General features: G+C 36.1%; 1 non-coding gene and 1 pseudogene across 1 annotated transcript; one reads left to right on the forward strand and one right to left on the reverse strand.

The window, feature by feature from the left end:
• Positions 1 to 22,678, reverse strand: part of LOC123940793 — a 49,853-nt pseudogene that overhangs the window by 26,868 nt on the left and 307 nt on the right.
• LOC123940961 lies at positions 11,814 to 11,977 on the forward strand. The gene has a single exon (XR_006818121.1). It is a non-coding gene; the product is annotated as a U1 spliceosomal RNA (small nuclear RNA).

Below are 22,678 nucleotides of genomic sequence, written 5' to 3' on the forward strand. Positions count from 1 at the left end.
CTAATATGTTGGTTTTCTCTATGAATAATAATAATTCTGCATATTCTTCATGAGGAGTAAACAGGAGTTAGGCATATCATTTCCATCATTAATTTTTATCATATGCTCTATCACACTGTGGAAAAGACTCTCAAGACAATACCAAGCTTGTTGGTAGTGTGACTGGACCTTTACCAGGGTGATATTAGGTGGCCTTGAGAGTTCCTCCTCAGGCAACAAGCCTTATCCCTCACACTTCTTCATGTCACTGTTTACATCTTGGATCATCAAACAGGACTCTCTGTACCCATCCTTTTACAGTACACATCATCCATGTGCTATCATTTTCTGTTACTATCTTTAATATTTTATATTTGTTATCTTATGTTAGAACAAAATCTTTTTTTTTTTTTTTTTTTTTTTTTTGCTGATTTTATTTTGATCTTGCCACCAAAATATAAACTACATGAAGACATGAACTCTTCTTTCTGGTGTGTCTACATTAATGTTGTGACATGTTGTGTAACAGAATACCACAAACTGGGTACCTTATAAATAACAAAAATGTATTTATCATAGCTCTGGAGGCTGGGATGTCCAAGATCAACATGGCAACATGTTATAATGAGACTTCTCTTCCTGGTACCTTCTCACTGTGTTCTCACGTGGTGGAAAGGGCTGGGGATGTCTCAGAATTCTATTTTAAAATGCACCATGAGGGCTTCACTTTCATAATTTAATCACTTGCCAAAGACCACACCTCATAATATCATCATTTCTGAGGGTTAGGATTTCAAACATATAAATCTGAGGGACTTAAGTATTCAGACTTTAGCATGGTCCTACATTCTTATAATATGATTGGTCTTGTGTTAAGCTACATGTCTTCCAATTTCAGAGAATAATAATGCAGAATGGAGATAATTTACCATAAATCCATTTTAATTATTTGACAGTTGTGGGTAAGTTTTTTTTTTTTTAATAGTGGGTGAGTTATTTGAAAAAAATGAGCTCCAAATTTGTGTTTCCTCATGTTAATAAAAATTTCAAAAAATTGCAAAAGAACAGTTTTGAAAAATAAAGGACCAAACATGTCTCATACAATGCTAAAATTTTTCCTTAGATAAAGTGGGGAAACTTCAACATCAGTTTCTATAGGATCCTACACATGGAGTAGGCAGACTGTTAGACCAAGGTATACAATGCAAACTGGAAAATAAGCCTTGTTTAAAGAGGTAGCAGATATTCCAGGAAGGAGTGCCTGGTGCTAGATAGGAATGAAGGCTAAGTGCTCATATCTTCCAGTTTGGAGAAAGAAGTTTGAAATCTGGATATTAATTTAATAGCCCTAGAGATTCAAATTTTGGAAGTGACTTCTAAACTGTTTAATTAGGCCAAAAAATGTCTGAAGAGGACTGTGACCCACAGGTCATCAGTTTCTAGCTGCAGAGTTCCATGCCCTCATAATTCTAAGGGCTTTTGAAAATTATTTTTACTTAAACACACAATATTTTGAGAGATGTTATAAGAATTCATTCTTGAAGGGCATCTGGGTGGCTCAGTCAGTTAGACATCTGCCTTCAGCTCAGGTCATGATCCTGGGGTCCTGGGATCAAGCACTGCCTTGAGCTCCATGGTCAGTGGGGAGTCTGTTTCTCCCTCTTCCACTGCCACTTCCCTATTTTGTGCTCACACACACTCTCTTTCTAACAAACATAAATAAATTCTTTAAGAAAATTTACATCTCAAATGCATTATTGTAGTTCTTATTGGAATAATAAAAAGGCATTGTTTATAGCATCAATATACATTCTTTGGAAAATTTAACTTAAGCATTTTCCTCCCCAGAAATTGGTGTATTTTCATCTTACAATTACTATGTATTAGTAATAATATTCTCGTTAGTGATGGCTGCAGAGAAGCCATCTCCATTCAACTCAAGCAAATAGATATCATGACAAGGATTTTTGATGAATTTAATTTATTACATCACTAAATTCTAATGAAAGTTGAGATATACTCCAAATAAATCTCTAAGATGATATTTCTATTTATAACATTCTTATTTACAATGCACATATCTACATGTATAAAGTGTGAGATACAGGCATAAAGTATAGACATGGTTTATTTTGTTCACACTGCATGTTACTAATACCCATAAAAGAGCCTGGAATGTAATAAATACTCAATAAATATTTTTGAAATAATTAATGAATAAATGAATCCATTAGGTGTCAATTGGATGCCTACTAAATGTCAAAAACTATATTAAGTAACTTATACAAAATAGTTATTGGACAAATGGCCTTCTGAGTTTTTGACATATGTGTCAATCCACATGTTACGAATGATAGAAATGAGAATCAAAAGATTTACAAAATCTGTCAATTGTCACAGTTTAGGTTATTAATGTACCTCTCAAAACTCTGTGCTATTTCTATTATTCCATCATTTTATTTTTTTGTTATTTTTTCTTTTTCCATTATTTTGAAGATGACTTTAAACCACATGCCTTAGATGATTGTGGAAATAATTAACAGTTCATTAAATCTGTTCTGCATTGCTTTGTCTAAAACATTAAAGAAAGAAAGCATGTCTCTTAAACCAATCTTTCTTAAAGACCAATTACATTAAACAAATTAATAAAGAAACAATCAGTAGCTTGCTTATTAAAATTCATGATGGTAAGAAGATGTTCAAAGAGGACACAAAATTATTACTATACATTTTACTTTTCAACAATCCTTGTGTTTTTAACAAATTGACCCAATTTTTAATTTGTAAAAATAAAGAAAAACAATATGTATTGCATCGCTTTCACATTTCCAGTGCCTATTATGTTTATAAATTTTCTATTTATCAACAAAAACTTAATATAGTCATGTATTTTAACTTTAGTATTGTCAATATAAGTAGTAGCACCAAATTCTAATTAAGATCATGAAAAAAGTCTTGAACCAGAATTACAAATATTAACAGTTTCTCCGTAGGGAGTGCCAAAGTGGTAGAGAATGTATTTGGAAAGAGAAAATCTGAGATAACTATTGGGTGACTCCTACATCCTTTCCTTTAAGATTTATTGCAATGCAGTAGGAAATCTTGAAATTGTAGAGACCTGAAACATTTTGATTATAGAAAATATGAATGTGACTCAGACATTATCTTTACTTACCTATTGTTAGTAATGTTACAAGTCTTTGGATATTTTCAAGATGAGGGTGCGTGGTAGGTTTTGAGAGGTGGTTTCATCCGAATTTATTTTGTAATGCTAAATATAATGCTAAATATATACAGAGTGCTGACTTATTGGGATCATAGATATCATGAAAAATGTAATTATTTCACAATATGTAATTACTATATCATCATCAAATTCACTTTTATGTTACTTTTATTGCAAGTATTTGAAAATTTAATAATAAATGTTGAGTGTGTTTTTTGCTGGAAGGAGATGTTACTGCTTCAACTTAAAACTTTATATATCATTAGACATATATTGTGATTTTTAAAGATTTAAAAATTAAGTTGAAAATATATCTATTTCTCTGGACAGAAAGAAAATGATCAATTAAAAATAAAACTGCATTTTGGAAATATTTAATGTATATAGTATAAGATTTCTAGATATTCTAAATATTATGAACTAACAAAATAGATATGCCACTTCAAATATCCATTCTTGGAGGAGTCAAGATGGTGGAGAAGTAGCAGGCTGAGACTTCATCAGGTAGCAGGAGACCAGCTAGATAGCTTTTCTAATCATTGCAAACACCTACAAATCCAACGGGAGATCAAAGAGAAGAAGAACAGCAATTCTAGAAACAGAAAATCTATCACTTTCTGAAAGGTAGGACTGCCGGAGAAGTGAATCCAAAACAATGGGAAGATAGACCGCAGGGGGAGGGGCTGGGTCCCAGCAAGCGGTGGAGCAAAGGAGCACAAAATCAGGACTTTTAAAAGTCTGTTCCACTGAAGGACATTGCTCCAGAGGCTAAACCAGGGTGAATCCCACGTGGGGTCAGCATGGCCCCAATACCACAGGGTCACAGAAGGATCAGGGGTGTCAGAGTGTTGCAGAGCTTGCAGGTATTAGAACGGGAAGCCGGCTACAGAGACAGAGCTGAGGAGTGAGCTCTCAGGTCTTCGTTACCTTGAACCGGTGGCAGGCTGGGTGAGCTCGGAGCGCAGCCAGAGGCTGGGGATATGGGAGTGATTTGGCACTGTTCTCTGGGGGCACACTGAGGAGTGGGGCCCTGGGCTCTCAGATCCTCTGGGCTGGAGACTGGGAGGCCGCCATTTTCATTCCCATCTTCCAGAACTCTACAGAAAGCATTCAGGGAACAAAAGCTCCTAAAAGTGAACCCGAGTGGATTACTTAGCCCAGCCCCTGGTAAGGGCGGTACAATTCTGCCTCGGGCAAAGACACTTGAGAGTCATTACAACAGGCCCCTTCCCCAGAAGATCAACAAGAAATCCAGGCAGGACCAAGTTCACACCAAGGAGAGCAGGATCAATACCAAGGACAGCAGTAGAATTCCAGAGGAGGAGAAAGCAAAGCATGGAACTCATGACTTTCTCCCCATGATTCTATAGTCTTGTGGTTAATTTATTTTTTTTTAATTGTTTTCTTCTGCTAATTTTTTAAACTTTTACCCTTTTCTTTTTAACGTTTTTTAACTAGTTTATCTAATACAAATATATTTTTCTTTTTTTTAATATTTTATCATTATTTGTTTTTTTTTAATTTTTTCTTTTTTTTTTCTGAACTTCTTTTTATCCCCTTTCTGCCCCTCCCCCCCAGGATTTGGGGTCTCTTCTGATTTGGTTAAAACGCATTTTTCTGGGATCTTTGCCACCCTTTTAGTATTTTACCTTCTCCTTCATATACCCTTATCTGGACAAAACGACAAGGCGGAAAACTTCACCACACAGGCTAGGGACCTAATCAATACAGACATTGGTAATATTTCAGATCTAGAGTTCAGAATGACGATTCTCAAGGTTCTAGACAGGCTCGAAAAAGGCATGGAAGATATTAGAGAAATGCTCTCTGGAGATATAAAAGCCCTTTATGGAGAAATAAAAGAACTATCATCTAACCAAGTTGAAATCAAAAAAGTTATTGATGAGGTGCAATAAAAAATGGAGGCTCTCACTGCTAGGATAAATGAGGCAGAAGAAAGAATTAGTGATATAGAAGACCAAATGACAGAGAAAAAAGAATCTGAGCAAAAGAGGGACAAATAGCTACTGGACCACGAGGGGAGAATTTGAGAGATAAAGAACACCATAAGACAAAACAACATGAGAATAATTGGGATTCCAGAAGAAGAAGAAAGAGAGAGGGGAGCAGAAGGTCTATTGGAGAGAATTATTGGAGAGAATTTCACTAATATGGCAAAGTGAACAAGCATCAAAATCCAGGAGGTGCAGAGAACACCCCTCAAAATCAACAAGAATATGTCCACATTCCGTCACCTAATAGTAAAATTTACAAGTCTTAGTGACAAAGAGAAAATCCTGAAAGCAGCCTAGGAAAAGAAGTCTGTAACCTACAATGGTAAAAATATTAGATTGGCAGCAGACTTATCCACAGAGACATGGCAGGCCAGAAAGAGCTGGCATGATATATTCAGAGCACTAAACGAGAAAAACATGCAGCCAAGAATACTATATCCAGCTAGGCTATCATTGCAAATAGAAGGAGAGATAAAAAGCTTCCAGGACAAACAAAAACTGAAAGAATTTGCAAACACCAAACCAGCTCTACAGGAAATATTGAAAGGCGTCCTCTAAGCAAAGAGAGAGCCTAAAAGAAGTAGATCAGAAAGGTACAGAGACAATATACAGTAACAGTCACCTTACAGGCAATACAATGGTACTAAATTCATATCTCTCAATAGTAACCCAGAATCCTAATGAGCTAAATGCCCCAATCAAAAGACACAGGGTATCAGAATGGATAAAAAACCAAAACCCACCTATATGTTGCCTACAAGAAACTCATTTTAGAGCTGAAGACACCTCCAGATTTAAAGTGAGGGGGTGGAAAACAATTTACCATGCTAATGGGCATCAGAAGAAAGCTGGAGTGGCAATCCTTATATCAGATCAATTAGATTTTAAGCCAAAGACTATATAATAAGAGATGAGGAAGGGCACTATATCATACTCAAAGGGTCTGTACAACAAGAAGATCTAACAATTTAAATATCTATGAGCCTAATGTGGGAGCAGCCAACTATATAAACCAATTAATAACAAAATCAAAGAAACACATCAATAATAATACAATAATAGTGGGGGACTTTAACACTCCCCACACTGAAATGGACAGATCATCCAAGCAAAAGATCAACAAGGAAATAAAGGCCTTAAATGACACACTGGACCAGATGGACATCACAGATGTATTCAGAACATTTCATCCCAAAGCAACAGAATACACATTCTTCTCACATTCTTCTCTAGTGCACATGGAACATTCTCCAGAATAGATCACATTCTGGGTCCTAAATCAGGTCTCAACTGGTATCAAAAGATTGGTATCATTCCCTGCATATTTTCAGACCACAATGATCTGAAGCTAGAACTCAATCACAAGAGGAAAGCTGGAAAGAACCCAAGTATATGGAGACTAAACAGCATCCTTCTAAAGAATGAATGGGTCAACCAGGAAATTAAAGAAGAATTGAAAAAATTCATGGAAACAAATGATAATGAAAACACAGCGGTTCAAAATCTGTGGGACACAGCAAAGGCAGTCCTGAGAGGAAAATATACAGTGGTACAAGCCTTTCTCAAGAAAGAAGAAAGGTCTCAAGTACACAACCTAACCCTACACCTAAAGGATCTGGAGAAAGAACAAGAAAGAAACCCTAAACCCAGCAGGAGAAGTGAAATCATAAAGATCAGAGCAGAAATCAATGAAATAGAAACCAAAAAAACAATAGAACAAATCAATGAAACTAGGAGCCGGTTCTTTGAAAGAATTAATAAGATTGATAAACCCCTGGCCAGACTCATCAAAAAGAAAAGAGAAAGGAAGCAAATAAATAAAATCATGAATGAAAGAGGAGAGATCACAACTAACACCAAAGAAATACAGACAATTATAAGAACATACTATGAGCAACTCTACGCCAACAAATTTGACAATCTGGAAGAAATGGATGCATTCCTAGAGACATATAAACTAACACAACTGAACCAGGAAGCAATAGAAAACCTGAACAGGCCCATAACCAGGGAGGAGATTGAAGCAGTCATCAAAAGTCTCCAAACAAACAAAAGACCAGGGCCAAACGGCTTCCCAGGGAATTCTACCAAACATTTAAAGAAGAACTAATTCCTATTCTCCTGAAACTGTTCCAAAAAATAGAAATAGAAGGAAAACTTCCAAACTCATTTTATGAGGCCAGCATCACCTTGATCCCAAAACCCAAGGATCCCATTGAAAAAGAGAACTACAGACCAATATCCTTGGACAAAATGAACCATTGGGATTTCATCAGGATCAAAAGCTTTTGCACAGCAAAGGAAACAGTTAACAAAACCAAAAGACAACTGACAGAATGGCAAAAGCTATTTGCAAACGACATAGCAGATAAAGGGCTAGTGTCCAAACTCCATAAAGAACTTAGCAAACTCAACACCCAAAGAACAAATAATCCAATCAATAAATAAGCAGAAGACATGAACACACATTTCTGCAAAGAAGACATCTAGATGGCCAAAAGACACGTGAAAAAGTGCTCCACATCACTCGGCATCAGGGAAATACAAATCAAAACCACAATGAGATATCACCTCACCCCTGTCAGAATGGCTAAAATTAACAAGTCAAGAAATGAGAGATGCTGGTGAGGATGCGGAGAAAGGGGAACCCTCCTACACTGTTGGTGGGAATGCAAGCTGGTGCAACCACTCTGGAAAACAGCATGGAGGTTCCTCAAAATGTTGAAAATAGAACTACCCTATGACCCAGCAATTGCACTACTGGTTATTTACCCTAAAGATACAAATGTAGTGATCCGAAGGGGCACGTGCACCCTAATGTTTATAACAGCAATATCTATAATAGCCCAACTATGGGAAGAACCTAGATGTCCATCAACAGATGAATGGATTAAAAAGATTTGGTATATATACATAATGGAATACTATGCAGCCATCAAAAGAAATGAAATGTTCAGGTGCCTGGGTGGCTCAGTGGTTTAAGGCATCTGCCTTCGGCTCAGGTCATGATACCAGAGTCCTGGGATCAAGCCCCGCATTGGGTTCTCTGCTCAGCGGGGAGCCTGCTTCCTCCTCTCTCTCTGCCTGCCTCTCTGCCTACTTGAGACCTCTGTAAGTCAAATAAATAAATAAAATCTTAAAAAAAAAAGAAATGATATCTTGCCATTTGTGATGACATGGATGGAACTAGCGGGTATCATGCTTAGTGAAATAAGTCAATTGGAGAAAGATAACTATCATATGATCTCCCTGATATGAGGACATGGATATGCAACGTGGGGGGTTAGGGGGGTAGGAGAAGAATAAATGAAACAAGATGGGATTGGGAGGGAGACAAACCCTAAGTGACTCTTAATCTCACAAAACAAACTGAGGGTTGCTGGGGAGAGGGGGTTTGGGAGAGGGTGGTTGGGTTATGGACATTGGGGAGGGTATGTGCTATGGTGAGTGCTGTGAAGTGTGTAAACCTGGTGATTCACAGACCTGTACCCCTGGGGATAAAAACACATTATATGTTTTTAAAAAAATAAAAAATAAATAAAAAAATTTTTAAAAATTAATTTAAAAGAAACCTTAAAAATAGTAAGAGAAAAATTACTATAAAAAATAAATACCATTCTTAATTTTGAAAGCAAGTATAGAAAACTGGATAAGCATAGACTCCAGAATCAAATTTCCTATTTAGATTTGCTACCTACTGACTGTATGAATATGATCATGTAAATTAAACTTTCTGTGACCTACTCTCTTCATCTTTAAGGTGGAAAAAAATAATAGAAACACCTACAAAGGAATTTTTTGAGGGCAAAAGAATACAGTGAAATTAAACTACATATAAATTATTTTGACTTGCACTTGTTTCAGAACAATTATTCAATGACTCATTCTTCAATGCGAGTACACATTAGAGCCTTCAAAAAATTCCATCTTATTCTGTAACACCCAGCATTGTGAAATGGGGTCTGGAGTGTATTACTTTCTATTTTAATATACATGAATGTTGTTTGATCATAAGATGATCATTTCATTCCAAGGGACATTTGATCTTCTAAATTTGATAATCATTAAGTCTGGAAAAGAGTCATCAATTCCCCTTTGATTTTTGTCGACAACTTTTTTGGAGACTTCTACCTTGAGCTAGGAACAATTCAAAGTGCTTTGGACATGTTAACTCATTTAATCCTTAGAAATGTCTCATAAGTAAATAGTATTGGGTATATTTTACCAAATCGTAAAAATAGTAAATAAGGTGTCAGAACAGTTAATGAACTTATCAAGTGTTATACAACTGGCAGAAGATAGAACCAGGAATCTGAACAGGATTTTTCTGACTTGAAAAACACATACTCTTTATCATCTCCTTAGATTTAGTCTGATCAAGCACTTGAGATGGAGAACTATAGAAGGGGTCCCTGCTACCCAGAAGGTGATAAAAATTAAGTGACATGATCAACCTCAATACTTTAGAATATGTATGCAGCCAACACTACATTTCTTCTCTTCCCAGTGAAGGGGAATTGTTATGGACTGAGTATTTGTGCTCCACCTCCTGTTAAAGTAATACCTTAAAGCCCTAATCCCCAATGTGACAGTATTTGGGGATGGAGCCTTTCAAGTTAATTACTTTTGAAGAGGACATGGGGGTGGCCTTCCATGATGGGGTTGGTGTCTTTATAAGAACAGGAAGAGACTACAGCTCTCTCTCTGTGAGGACACATTAAGAAAGTGACTATCTGAAAACCGAGACTAGGGCTCAAACCAGGAACCAAATCTGCTGGTACTTGGATCCTGGACTTCCCAGTCTGCAGAACAGTGAGAAATAAATACCTCATGTTTCAGTCCCCCAGTTTATGGTATTTTGTTATAGCAGGTTGAGCTGAGCCAGCTTTTGATCTATTATTCTTTGATTCTATTATTCCTCTCTATCCTTCAAAACCACTCCATTATTATTACATTTCCTAGGCAGCACTTGCCCTAGCTCTTCTGACGACGAGGTAATGTTTCATTTTTCCTTGTTTCTATCACATGAAGATTCCTAGCACATGATAGATGTTTAGTAAATATTGTTATTTGTTATCTTCACCTGTCAAGCTGTAATTATTTTCATTATTTTACTCTCAGAATATCCACTTATAATTGAATTGGTTTCTGTATCCCTCACCTGCTACTATTTTCACTCGGTCAGGAATTACAGTTTTTAATACCAACTCATTCTTTCATTACTGTGAATTCCAATGTCAGGGAACTTTTGAATTGATAGTGTGGGAGTTGAGTGCTCTCCTCAAGGCAGACTAATATAATTACTGTCCTCATGGGTCACAGTTGTAACATTATCATTCACATTTTCCTGCAGGCTCCTAGAAAAATTTCAGTTGTTCCTGGAGTAAGTTGACCTTAAAGTATACAGATGCTCAGTATTATTTTTCCAAATTGAAAAAAAAAATTACATACTTTTTATTAAATAGGTAGTATAGTAGCCAGAATCATAAGAAGTAGAATGATGAGTGATACTTTTTACAACACTATTTTGTATGACTCCTAATGCTCTTATTTTTTTCACACACGTTCATAACATAATGTTCATGACTATCATTGAGACTTCAAAACACAGACATAATAAAATTTTTTTAAAAACTAACTTCTTGGGAGAATTGAATTATGCTATCTAATTTTATCACTTCGCTGAAATAGCAGCTATTTCAATATCTGTGCCCTCAGATTATAGACCAAGAAGACAATAACATGCCCATGAAAGGGGGAAGCTATCTCCAACATTTTTAAAAAATAAAACCTATGCACAGAATATTTAATCTTTGATCTTAAGATCTTAAAATCACAATAAACCACAGCAAATCCTTTTTGTTTCAGCAAAATTTAAAAATATTGAAAGTTAAATTACGTAGCTCAACTGCCAAACCATTCTTTGATTTATGTAAATGCAATTTGAGATTAAACGCTAATTTTATAGATGTAGTGTTAAATATTTTAGGACCATATCTGCTGATCATATTCTCAAATCCAAAGAATGCTAAATTGTGATCAATGTGATTGCTTTAAAGTATGCACTTTACTTTTAATTTGGGGGATCAAAAATAATCTATTTAATTAATTGCTTTTTAAAAATACATTTTGCAATTTACATGGAGATGTAAATTAGTAATTTTTTTGAAATATCTAGTAAATTCAGAATAGAATGACTAAACAGGTATGTGTGTGCATGTTAAAAATTCAGATAAGTAAATTATTTGTGAAAGTAGCAAAGTCTAGAAAAAGAAAACTACATAATTTTAAAAAACCTTTACCAGTGTTGAACCATCCTTGCAACCCAGGGATGAATCCCACCTGTTCATGGTGGATAATCTTTTTAATGTGCTGCTGGATCCTGTTTGCTAGGATCTTGATGAGAATCTTAGCATCCATATTCATCAGTGATATTGGTCTGAAATTCTCCTTTTTGGTAGGGTCTTTGCCTGGTTTGGGGATCAGGGTAATGCCGGCTTCATAAAAAGAGTCTGGAAGTTTTCTGGCTGCTTCAATTTTTTGAAACAGCTTCAGGAGAATTGGTGTTATTTCTTCTTTGAAAGTTTGGTAGAATACTTACCTGGCAGGGGAGATACCATGGTCACGAAGGTGGTTTTCCCAGGGCGAGGCTTATCCATTGCACTCTGGATGTGCTGACCCCTGCGATTTCCCCAAATGTGGGAAACTTGACTGCATAATTTGTGGCAGTGGGGGACTGCATTCACGCTTTCCCCTGAAAAAAGAAAAAAAAAGAAAAGAAAGTTTGGTAGAATTCCCCAGGGAATCCGACCGGTCCTGGGCTCTTGTTTTTTGGGAGGTTTTTGATCACTGCTTCAATCTCATTACTAGATATCAGTCTATTCAGGTTGTCAATTTCTTCCTGGTTCAATTTTGGGAGTTTATAGTTTTCCAGGAATGCATCCATTTCATCTAGGTTGCTAGCTTATTGGCATATAACTGTTGGTAATAATTTCTGATGATTGTTTCTACTTTCTTGCTGTTAGTTGTGATCTCTCCCTTTTCATTCATAATTTTATTAATTTGGGCTTTCTCTCTTTTCTTTTGGATTAGTGTGGCCAATGGTTTATCGATCTTATTGATTCTTTCAAAAAACCAGCTTCTAGTTTCATTGATATGTTCTACTGTATCTCTGGTGTCTACCTCATTGATCTCTGCTCTAATCTTGATTATTTCCCTTCTTGCATGTGGAGTTGGTTTGATTTGTTGTTGATTCTCCTGTTATTTAAGGTGTAGAGACAGCTGGTGTATTCTGGATTTTTCAATTTTTTTGAGAGAGGCTTGGATGGCTATGTATTTCCCCCTTAGAACCGCCTTTGCTGTATCCCATAGGTTTTGGACCGAAGTGTCTTCATTCTCATTGGTTTCTATGAATTGTTTAAGTTCTTCTTTGATCTCCTGGTTGATCCAAGCATTCTTAAGCAAGGTGGTCTTTAGCTTCCAGGTGTTTGAGTTCCTTCTGAACTTTTCCTTGTGATTGAGCTCCAGTTTCAAAGCATTGTGATCTGAGAATATGCAGGGGATAATGTCAGTCTTTTGGTATCAGTTGAGTCCTGCTTTGTGACCCAGCATGTCAATGTGATAGAACAATTCAATAAGAGAAGAGAGAAGAACCACATGGTCCTTTCAATTGATGCAGAAAAATCATTTGACAAAATCCAGCATCCATTCCTGATGAAAATGCTTCAAAGTATAGGGATAGAGGGAACATTTCCTGAACTTCATAAAATCTATCTATGAAAGACCCACAGCAAATATCATCCTCAATGGGAAAAAGCCTGCAGCCTTCCCATTGAGATCAGGAACATGACAAGGATGCCCACTCTCACCACTCTTGTTCAACATAGTATTAGAAGTCCTAGCAATGGCAATCAGACAACAAAGAGAAATAAAAGGTATCCAAATTGTCAAGGAAGAAGTCAAACTCTCTCTCTTCGCAGATGACATGATTCTTTATATGGAAAACCCCAAAGACTCCACCCCCAAACTACTAGAACTCATACAGCAATTCAGTAACATGGCAGCATACAAAGTCAATGTACAGAAATCAGTGGCTTTCTTATACACTAACAATGAAAATACAGAAAGGGAAATTAGAGAATCGATTCTATTTACTATAGCACCGAGAACAATAAGATCCCTGGGAATAAACCTAACCAAAATGGTAAAGGATCTGTACTCAAGGAACTACAGAACACTCATGAAAGAAACTGAAGAAGACACAAAAAGATGGAAGACTGTTTCATGCTCTTGGATCAGAAGAATAAACATTGTTAAAATGTCTATACTGCCTAGAGCAATCTATACTTTTCATGCCATTCCGATCAAAATTCCACTGGTATTTTTCAAAGAGCTGGAGCAAATAATCCTAAAATTTGTATGGAATCAGAAGAGACCCCGAATTGCTAAGGAAATGTTGAAAAACAAAAACAAAACTGGCGGCATCACATTACCTGATTTCAAGCTTTACTACAAAGCTGTGATCACCAAGACAGCATGGTACTGGCATAAAAACAGACACATTGACCAGTGGAACAGAGTGGAGAGCCCAGATATGGACCCTCAACTCTATGGTCAAATAATCTTCGACAAAACAGGAAAAAATATACAATGGAAAAAAGACAGTCTCTTCAATAAGTGGTGCTGGGAAAACTGGGCAGCTATATGTAGAAGAATGAAACTCAACCATTCTCTTACACCATACACAAAGATATACTCAAAATGGATAAAATACCTCAGCGTGAGACAGGAATCCATCAGAATCCTAGAGGAGAACATAGGCAGTAACTTCTTCGATATCAGCCACAGCAACTTCTTTCAAGATATGTCTCCAAAGGCCAAGGAAACAAAAGCGAAAATGAACTTTTGGACTTCATCAAGATCAAAAGCTTCTGCACAGCAAAGGAAACAGTCAACAAAACAAAAAGGCAACCCACGGAATGGGAGAAGATATTTGCAAATGACAGTACAGACAAAAGGTTGATATCCAGGATCTATAAAGAACTCCTCAAACTCAACACACACAAAACAGATAATCATATCAAAAAATGGGCAGAAGATATGAACAGACACTTCTCCAATGAATACATACAACTGGCTATCAGACACATGAAAAAATGCTCATCATCACTAGCCATCAGGAAGATTCAAATTAAAACCACATTGAGATATCACCTTACACCAGTTAGAATGGCCAAAATGAGCAAGACAGGAAACAACATGTGTTGGAGAGGTTGTGGAGAAAGGGGAACCCTCTTACACTGTTGGTGGGAATGCAAGTTGGTTCAGCCACTCTGGAGAACAATGTGGAGATTCCTCAAGAAATTAAAAATAGAGCTTCCCTATGACCCTGCAATTGCACTGCTGGGTATTTACCCCAAAGATACAGATGTAGTGAAAAGAAGTACCCCAATGTTTATTGCAGCAATGGCCACGGTCGCCAAACTGTGGAAAGAACCAAGATGCCCTTCAACGGATGAATGGATAAAGAAGATGTGGTCCATATACACAATGGAGTATTATGCCTCCATCAGAAAGGATGAATACCCAACTATTGTAGCAGCATGGACGGGACTGGAAGAAATTATGCTGAGCGAAATAAGTCAAGCAGAGAGTGTCAAGTATTATATGGTTTCACTTATTTGTGGAGCATAACAAAGAACATAGAGGACATGGGAGATCGAGAGGAGAAGGGAGTTGTGGGAAATTAGAAGGGGAGATGAACCATGAGAGACTATGGACTCTGAAAAACAACCTGATGGTTTTGAAGGGGCAGGGGGTGGGAGGTTGGGGAACCAGGTGGAGGGTAATAGAGAAGGCAGGTATTGCATGGAGCACTGAGTTTGGTGCAAAAACAATGAGTACTGTTACGCTGAAAATAAATAAATTAATTAAAAACAACAACAACAACAACAACAACCAAAACAAAAACCCTTGCCACTTGGACTTTCCCCAACATTAACATGCCAAGTTAAACTTAGGGCTTGGTTATGCATTTTTCTCATTCATCAAGTTACTAGTAAATATGTCATTTCATAATTAAAAAGTCTAAAGTTATATATGACTTCCTTTATTTACAACAAACAGTAACATATTTGAAACGGATAGTTTTTCAAAACATTAAATTCCTTGGGGAACAAAATAGGACAAACATCTTACTTTTTTGGATGAACTTATTGCTTACTACAATTTAATCAATTGAATTCATTTATCTTAAAAAAGAAACTCCCTAGCAAACAATAAACAACTCATTTTACATTGAAAAGTTTACAAAAGCCACTATGCTGGGCTACAAAGAAACATTTAATTTGGTGAAAAAGCAAAACAGAAATCATCTACACCAACAATTACTACAATTTTCATTGTAATGTTGAAATATTTTTTTAATCGGATAAATGTGGATGCCTGCTGGGTTTAGGCAGTGCAGTGGAAAGTTATGCAGAGAAAATCCATTGGCCTTTTAGTGTGGCAATGGGCTCTATATTCACCAGAAATGCAGCCATAAAATACTAGAAGTAAGGCTGAAGGAATTTCTTCCCATTACCTATGTCAAACAAGTTAGAGGCATACTCAATTGCTCTTTGAATCATTTACAACTTGCGATTGTCATGATTGTAATGTGTCATTTGCAATTACAGTCATCTTTTTTCATTAGGTTTTTAGACTTAATTTCAGAAAATGAATTCATATTTAAAGCTCAGAGCACCTGGTCTATGACTAAATCATGCATCAGTACAAACAATTGGACTGTTTGATGAGAGAAACATGCTTCTGGATTTAGTCAGCATTTTGTGACTATGGATGTTAATTGTTAAATGGTTTGGCTGGGTTGATACACTGACAATGCTTCAATGTATATAAATTCTCTTTTTATCTATGCATGTCTTACTGTGTATTGAGTATAAGTTTTCCAAGTTTTTCTAAAGCTTAAATAAGGTAGAATTTTATAGAGTAACTTCAAATATTTTTAGGGATTGAGTGTCCAGGGTGCATAAATCTAAATTTATTTGATCATTTTTGTAGGGACTTCAGATGCAAAAAAATTGGATAAAAAGTCAAAGTGGAAAGATCTTTATGAGATCTTATAACTGACAATATAATATTGTTTGCAAATGGTTATAATTAAATATATATGTGTTTTGTTTATCAACAAACCAATAATTTTACATTTTTAACATATTTAATTTCACTTCTCCCATCCAAGTACTAACCAGGCCTGACCCTGCTTAGTTTCTGAGATCAGACGAGATCAGGCACACTCAGGGTCATATGGCCATAGATTAATTTCACTTCTCTAAAGAAAAATTTGTACCATTTTTTTTGCACTTGATATATTGATTAAAAGAATAACACAATGATGCTTCTAAAACACTTTCTTACCATAATCAAACTTAATACTTGCATTGATCGATAGCGTAGGGTAGACCTTTTTTTTTTTTTTTTTTTTGAGTACCATTTATAGCTGTCTAGACTTAAACATAAAATAAGATGTTTCAAATGTTCTTCTGAACCGTTCCTTTACTCATTGTGGTTGCTGCTCAACAGATGGTTCGAGGCTTAGGCAGGAGCACCATCACTGGGAAACTTATAAGAAATACAGATTTGGGGGCCCTCTCTAAGACCTACTGAATTAGAATCAGTATTTTAAACAAGATTCCTAAGTGACTCATAAGGGCATTAAAGTTTAAACAGGGGCGCCTGGCTGGTTCAGTTGTTAAACATCTGCCTTTGGCTCAGCTCATGATCCTAGGATCCTGGGATCCAGCCACACATGGGGCTCCCTGCTCAGAGGGAAGCCAGCTTTCCCCTCTTCTACTCTCCCTACCTTTGTTCTCTCTCTTGCTGTGTGTCTCTCTGTCAAATAAATAAATTAAATCTTAAAAAAAAAAAAGTTAAAATAGCAGTGATGTAGACTACCTGCATGTTATAGTAGAGGGAATCTTCATATTGTCTGAAGACAAATAATGGTCCATGATATTGAACCTAGATCCTACACACAGGCCACAGATCTGATTCATAATTTGTAAATGTCTATTTTTGTGTATATGGGCATAGAAGTGAGTCATATTTCTATACTGATCTATTATTAATTAGCACTATTAATAATTGTGTATTCTAGACTGTACAATCCAGAAGAATATAAAATTATATCTAATCACTTGAATAAGAGACATACTAATATAAATGCCTTAAAAGAGGTAAGAAACTAAGTATTTCTAGGGACCAAATAGTAAAAAGGAAAAAAAATACAACCGGGGGGACAAATCATTATGGAGAAAATTTTATTAGAATTTTTAATTGAATGTGAATAGTGTCAACAGATATAGCTAGGAACTTGTTTCTCAGACAAGTTAGTTTGTAAGCATAAGCCCAGAGGTAGGAGGAAGGGATTTTTGATGAATAAGTCATCAGTCTCTGTTACCTGCAATATATTACATGATAGGAGGTTAAAAATTAAGACAAACCGAGTAAATTCGGGTGATATTATTAAGAGATTAGAAACCTATCTTGAGGTGTTTTTACTTTATTAGGTATTGCAATTCTTCGATGATTTTCTTTACGAGACCAATGCAATTGTAACAAGAGATGATGGTTACTTTTATTTATCAATTTGACTGGACCAAGGGATGCCCAGATTAAATATTTCTGAGTGTGCCTGTGAAAGGGTTTCAAGAAGAGATTAGCATTTGAAGTTGTGGATTCAGAAGAGTAGATTGTCCTCTGGAATGTGGGTGGGCATACTTCAATCTGTTGAGTTTCTATATTGAAAAAAAGTGGGGAATAAGGAACTTGCTCAGTTTGGTCCCGCCTTCCTGATTGAGCTAAGACATTGATCTTTGGTTCAAGATTTATACCACCTGTTCCCTTGCTTCTCAGGCCTTTGGACTTGGAGGGGAATTACATTTCCTGAGTCTTCAGCCTGCACAAAGCAGATCATAGGACTTCTCAGCCTCCACAGTCCTGTTAGTCGCTTTTTTTCTGGAGAACCTGACTAATATACAAGGTTTTTGAATAAAAGAATTATACAAAGGAAAGAGGAAAAGCTGGGAAGACATTTGTCCTTGGGAACAAAAACACAAGATATGACTGAAGATTATGGTAGCATGAGTAGAAGAAAGGATTATTTAAAGAAACTTTGCTGATGTATCCACAGGCCTGGGAGCTAATTGTCTAAGGTAAATGAAAGGGAATGCAGAATAAAGGTTAACTATAGAGTTTTAATCCTACTTCAGAAAGAAAGTCCAGGCCATTCACAGAAAGTAAGAAATCAGAAAAAGCGCCTGATTCAGTTTTGGACACATTGATACAAATTTGTCAACACTGGGATATTTAGGTGTCTATGCCCATAAAATAATGATGAAAGGAGAAAAAGATATGATGTGTATATTTGAGAGTCATCAACACAGAAAACAAATAGATGAAACTGTGAAAGTATATGAGAGTCTAGTGTGCCTGGGGAGCACTTAAAATATACTCTTTTGCCCTTTTTGGGCTACATTGTTATCAGAATCCCAATTAGAATTCCGCTTGATTGTGAATTTTATTTCCTCTATTTATGTGATTATTTCTTTTTGGCACAGTTAAGCAAGTCGCTAAAAGCAAGCTTCCCTCACTTTGATAAATGTGACAGAACAGGGAGGTGCTCCCCGATAGCCATACCCTCATTTCTCCTAAGTATAGAACTTTCCTTCTAGCTTTAGCAAGTTCCTCCCTTGTTCCCATAAAAAGCTTCTCCACCTTGTTTTGAACCTCTTGCTATATGATGTAATAGATTTTCTGGACAAAATAAAGGCAAAAGTTACTAGGAGCTCTTTAAAGAGAGCTCATCAGTTCCATAAGAAAGCCCCATTTGTGTTATACCTTCTTACCTTAGAGGAAATACCAGCTTAATGGCTGAATCTCTGGCTGGCATTTCACAAGTATAAGAATGAGACTCCACGTTGGAAACAAACAATGAAAGGAAGGACTGGTTTGCTCTGCGCCATAGCATCAGTCCCAGATTTCTTTTCCTAAAAAGTTCTTTTAAGTGAAAACAATTCTAAAATTTTTTTAAACCTTTGTTTGAGGATTCGTTGTTTCTTTTGCTCAAATGTGATTCTTAACTCACAAAATCAAGACACAAAATTGTGTCTCGATCCAATTTTAGTCAATCTGATTATGTAGATTTAACGTCATCATGGGCAATGTCCACATTTTAAGGGAAAGAAGACTTGTTTGTGTATGGTTCCCAATTGTCTTAAGTTGATAGGAGCTAGCATGAATTCCATGTTAGCAGCCATAGCATCAATCATAGGTACCAGCTGAGAAAGCATAATGTCCTAAAGTCCCTCGATTCCATATTCCTATCATGCTAGCCTAGTGCAGTGTGAAATGCATGTTGATCTATTAGGGGGCGATAAAAAGCATTGTGATTAACTGGTGATTTATATCCTTTGAGATCGACAGCATATAGAAAATAGTGACTAATGGGGGATCTAGTGGCACTGAGAAACATTATATTAAAAATAGAAAGCCCGATTACCTTATCCTAGGGCATTCATCACTCTTGCCTTTATCAGTTATCTCCTCTTCTCCCTGCACAATAAGCAGTGATACCAAAGAAAAAAAAAGTGCACACTGAACTTAAATTACATAGTCTTAAGACAAATGTAATTGCTGCTCTTTTTTTTTTTATATTTTTTAAGGTTTATTTATTTATTTATTTATTTTAGGGAGAGAGAATATGCACCATCACAAGCCAAGAGTGGGATAGAGGGAGAGAGAAAGAATCCTTGGGAGGACTCTGTGTTTAGCTCAAAGCCCAATGCCTGGCTCGAACCCAGAACCCTGAGATCATGACCTGGGCCAAAATTAAGAGTCAGGTGTTTGACAGACTGAGACACCCAGCAGCCCTGCAATTGTTAAACTGTGGGACTATCTGAAATCTTTCAAAGTGGACTTGGCAAACGATGATATTAATAAAATATTCAAATTTGATAGAAATATTCAACAAATTCCACTTACCCTGCAGGCATATGGCCTTACCCATTCAAAAATCCAAGGAATACAAAATGGAGAGCTGGTTTGTTAATGCTTCATGGGATTCAGGGGGAAAAAAGGAAGATACAATTTTTAAAACTAAAGAAAAGTTTAAAACCATCACAGGAACTTTCAGTTGGCTGATCAGTAGATATTTATATCTTTGCTGAAGAAATAAAATTTTTTTAAAAGATTTTGTTTATTTGACACAGAGAGAGAGATCACAGGTAGGTAGAGAGGCGGGGGGGGGGGTGGGGTGGGGGGCGGAAGCATGCTCCCTGCTGTGCAGAGAGCCCAATGCAGGGCTTGATCCCAGGACCCTGAGATCATGACCTGAGCTGAAGGCAGAGGCTTAACTCACTGAGCCATCCAGGTGCCCCAGAAATCAAATTTTTGTGTTCATCCTTCACTAACTCAGTAGTTACCTGTCTCCAGCTCCGGGTTTCATGCCTGCTCAGTTTGAACCAACACTTCAGGTGCCATTCTTATTTCCAGTGATGGATTTAAGCCATTGGCTTGTGAAGCAATTCTAGCCAATTGGATAAACAGACTTGTTTCCCAGGAGTCTCTAGGATAGGTTTCTATCAGTTTTTGGTTTTTTTTTTTTTTAACTTTTCCTTTACATTCACTGTTCTTTTTATTTCTCCATGTATTGGCTGGAACTGCAGCAGGTTTCCTATGCTTTGTGAAGAGTTAGACTGAGCACAAGCCAACATGCTGAATGGAATCACAGATTTTCAAAGGTCCATTGGTCCTTCGGGAAATAATTTAACAGCTAAACTCATAATCCTGGAAACTTCTACCTCTAGCTTATTTGATAGTAGGAAGATTTATTTCTTAGTTTTTGAGCCAAACAAATAGGGTTTTCTGTTACTTGCTGTTTGTTGATAAAAAAAAAATTTAAGCAAATATATACCAATTGATATGTATCCTGGGCATGACTAGTATTATAATAATTTTTTGATTATTTTTTTGTTTTTAATATAAAATAAATATATTTTCCATTTTCTATTAACTCAAGGAGATACAGAATATTCTTGAGTATAATCCCCATCAGTGTCTTTACCTGTGACCACCTGATTACGTATTCCCTGAGGTTAAAATTTTAGATTTTGGACACTCCACTAGACCTACTGTATCAGCATATTTAAAGATGATGATCAAGATTTTTAAATTAAAAAAAAAATTGCCTCCTGTTGTCCTCAGTTGTTTGAGAAACAATGACAGACATATAATGAACTCTTTAGTACTTCAAAATCTGAGTACCTTTGCATCTTCTCCAATAAATAAAAATCTTGTGGATTAGAAAGAAGAATCAAGTATTGGTCATTTTTTAAGCATGAAAGTAATAAAAATTTTAAAATTTATATAAGGCCATTGTACCCAGAACACATATTTATGTAAATGTATTAACAAATGTCAAAGATTTCTTTTAAAAATGTCTTTTCAATTACATTCCTCTCACTGAAATATTATTAATTTTCTTTCATATCATTTCATCATAGCATTTTGTGAAACCAAATGACTATGTCCCTCTAATAATAAAACAAAAACTATTTTAAAATATTAAAAATTTTAATGGCTTAATATTGTCACAAGGTCTATTTTTATAACTCCAAAATCTTACCTTAAAACTAAATAATTTTATAAAAGTTAACTCTCTTTAGTCCCAGAGATATGTGTCTCACACTAAAACTCATGAACATAATTAGTGTTACCATCAGCAGTTTTCAAGAATTTGTTAAATTTGCTTTTAACTACCTTAATCAATTCAGTACATTTTCAAAAATTCCAAACACATTGAATTTGTCCTATGTTTATAACAGATAAATGACATCAACAGTTTTAAGTATTTAGATTGTTAGCAATGAGATCAATAAGACAACTCCCGAAGGATATAGAATCCCATTTACTAGCACAAATGAGTCAATTTTAATGATGGTTAATTCACAGAGGATTTAGATCACTACAACTGAGTTTTTGCATCTGTTAGACCCATGAACTAATTGTGGAAGAAAATCCATTGTGTTCAAAATGAAAATACTAGCAATGATCAAAGAAATGTGCTTTCAATGCTTGGGAGTCCAGCCCACAACTGAGCTTCATCATCTGCCAGTTGGTCATGAGAGGTGCAGAAAATAACTCACTGCCTTTCATGGAAACCCGAGAATTTATAAGCATTCCTCAGAGATACAACTGCAGAGAGGATTTGAACATTGCCATTCATAACATGCTATGGTTTGTACTTGGGATCAAACTGGTTTAGCTGCTGAAGATTAAGGCCACCAAAGTCATTACCAAAGATGCAAAGAAACAGAAATTCAGCATGTCAATAATACTCTCTGTCAAGATGTTCCATGGTAATGACTTGTTATGATACAGCAGTGGCTGTAACACACCT

Source organism: Meles meles, chromosome 4 (assembly GCF_922984935.1).
Source record: "Meles meles chromosome 4, mMelMel3.1 paternal haplotype, whole genome shotgun sequence".
NCBI lineage: Eukaryota > Metazoa > Chordata > Mammalia > Carnivora > Mustelidae > Meles > Meles meles.